This window comes from Arachis ipaensis, chromosome B6, assembly GCF_059453495.1.
Source record: "Arachis ipaensis isolate K30076 ecotype BB chromosome B6, ASM5945349v1, whole genome shotgun sequence".
In the NCBI taxonomy this organism is placed as follows: domain Eukaryota; kingdom Viridiplantae; phylum Streptophyta; class Magnoliopsida; order Fabales; family Fabaceae; genus Arachis; species Arachis ipaensis.
Window position 1 is genome coordinate 51,847,799 of NC_142441.1, and position 2,923 is coordinate 51,850,721.

The 2,923-nt window shown below is 32.1% G+C and overlaps 1 non-coding gene across 1 annotated transcript; it reads left to right on the forward strand.

Moving 5' to 3' along the window:
* The first annotated feature begins 622 nt into the window (after nt 1–622).
* Nucleotides 623–730, forward strand: LOC148555559 (small nucleolar RNA R71). Its single transcript, XR_015887914.1, has one exon. It is a non-coding gene; the product is annotated as a small nucleolar RNA R71 (small nucleolar RNA).
* Nucleotides 731–2,923: the final 2,193 nt, after the last annotated feature.

The window sequence follows — 2,923 nt, forward strand, 5'->3', positions numbered from 1 at the left end:
TTTCATTCATGAAACTTACAGTGGCCTTAGATAGATCAGAGACTAGATTTGCTAAATTAGAAGCATTTTGTTCAGAGTTCTCTGTCTATTGCTGAGTTGATGATGGAAAAGGTTTGCTATTGCTAAACCTGTTTCTTCCACCATTATTAAAGCCTTGTTGAGGCTTTTGATCCTTCCATGAGAAATTTGGATGATTTCTCCATGTTGAGTTATAGGTGTTTCCATAAGGTTCACCTAAGTATTTTACCTCTGCTATTGCAGGGTTCTCAGGATCATAGGCTTCTTCTTCAGAAGATGCCTCTTGAGTACTGTTGGATGCAGCTTTCATTCCATGCAGACTCTAAGAAATCATGTTGACTTGCTGAGTCAATATTTTGTTCTGAGCCAATATGGCATTCAGAGTATCAACTTCAAGAACTCCCTTCTTCATAGGCGTCCCATTATTCACAGGATTCCTTTCAGAAGTGTACATGAACTGGTTATTAGCAACCATGTCAATGAGTTCTTGAGCTTCTGCAGGCGTTTTCTTTAGGTGAATGGATCCACCTGCAGAAGTGTCCAGTGACATCTTTGATAGCTCAGATAAACCATCATAGAATATATCCAGGATGGTCCATTCTGAAAGCATGTCAGAAGGACACTTTTTGGTCAACTATTTGTATCTTTCCCAAGCTTCATAGAGAGATTCACCTTCTTTCTGTCTGAAGGTTTGAACATCAGCTCTAAGCTTGCTCAGCTTTTGAGGAGGAAAGTACTTGGCTAAGAAAGCCGTGACCAGCTTATCCCAAGAGTTCAGGCTGTCTTTGGGTTGAGAATCCAACCATAATCTAGCTCTGTCTCTTACAGCAAAAGGGAAAAGCATGAGCCTGTAGACTTCAGGATCTACTCCATTAGTCTTAACAGTATCACATATCTGCAAGAACTCAGTTAAGAACTGAAAAGAATCTTCAGATGGAAGTCCATGAAACTTGCAGTTCTGCTGCATCAGAGAAACTAATTGAGGTTTCAGCTCAAAATTGTTTGCTCCAATGGCAGGAATGGAGATGCTTCTTCCATGTAAATTGGAATTAGGTGCAGTAAAGTCACCAAGCATCTTCCTTGCATTATTATTATTTTCGGCTGCCATATCCTTTTCCTGTTTGAAAATTTCTGAAAGGGTATCTCTGGATTGTTGTAATTTAGCTTCTCTCAATTTTTTTTTCAGAGTCCTTTCAGGTTATGGATCTGCTTCAACAAGAATGTTCTTGTCCTTGTTCCTGCTCATATGACAAAGAAGAGGGCGCACAAAAATAATAATAATAATATGGGTCCTTTATACCACAGTATAGGGATCCCTTTGTGAGTGGAAGAAAAGAGGGGAGACAAAGAATGTAATGTAATTGAAGAAACACATCTGTGAGGAGGGTTGAGATGCGAGATGAGATGTTAGGATATGAATGAATAAATAGAATAAGATGGGAGAGAGAGAATTTTCGAAAATATTTTTGAAAAAGAGTTAGTGATTTTCGAAAATGGTTTTTGAAAAATGTTAGTAATTTTCGAAAATTTTTGAAATAAAAAATAAAATTAATTAGTTAATTAAAAAGAAATTTTTGAAAAAGAGGGAAGATATTTTCGAAAATTAGAGAGAGAGAGTTAGTTAGGTAGTTTTGAAAAAGTTAAGAAACAAACAAAAAGTTAGTTAGTTAGTTGAAACAAATTTTGAAAAGATAAGAAGTTAGGAAGTTAGAAAAGATATTTTGAAATCAAATTTTTGAAAAAGATAAGATAAGAAGATATTTTGAAAAGATATGATAGAAATTAGTTTTTGAAAAAGATTTGATTTTTAAAAATCACAATTAATGACTTGATTCACAAGAAATCACGAGATATGATTCTAGAACTTAAAGTTTGAATCTTTCTTAACAAGCAAGTAACAAACTTCAAATTTTTGAATCAAAACATTAATTGATTATGTTATTTTCAAAAATTTGATATAAAAATAAGAAAAAGATTTTTGAAAAATATTTTTGGAATTTTCGAAAATAACTAAGAATTTTGAAAAAGATTTGATTTTTGAAAAAGATTTTGAAAAAGATAAGATTTTCAAATTGAAAATTTGATTTGACTCATGAGAAACAATTTGATTTTAAAAATTTTTAAAAAAGTCAACTCAAATTTTCGAATTTGATGAGAGAAAAAGGGAAAGATATTTTTTTGATTTTTTGAATTTTTATGAAAACATGAAAATTATGCAATGCATGAAATTTTTAGATCAAAACAATGAATGCATGCAAGAATGCTATGAATGTCAAGATGAACACCAAGAACACTATGAAGATCATGATGAACATCAAGAACATATTTTTTTGAAAAATTTTTAATGCAAAGAAAACATGCAAGACACCAAACTTAGAATTCTTTAATGCTTACGCACTAAGAATTCAAGAATGCATATGATAAACATGAAAAGACACAAAACAAAAAATCATCAAGATCAAACAAGAAGACTTACCAAGAACAACTTGAAGATCATGAAGAACACTATTAATGCATGATATTTTCGAAAAAATGCAAGATGCATATGCAATTGACACCAAACTTATAACATGACTCAAGACTCAAACAAGAAACACAAAAATATTTTTGATTTTTATGATTTTCTAATTTTTTTGGATTTTTATTTTATATTTTTCGAAAAATTCTTTTGAAAAAGAAAATAAGGATTCCAAAAATTTTTAATATGAATTCCAGGAATCTTGCCATGTTAGTCTTAAAGCTCCAATCAAAGGGTCAGGCATGGCTTAATAGCCAGCCAAGCTTTAATCAAAATATGAGTGTAATTCAGACATGACAAGCCTAACATGCTCTATCCAAAAGAATTAGACATGGCTTTACAGCCAGCCATGCTTCACATGCTTCATGAAACACTAGAATTCATTCT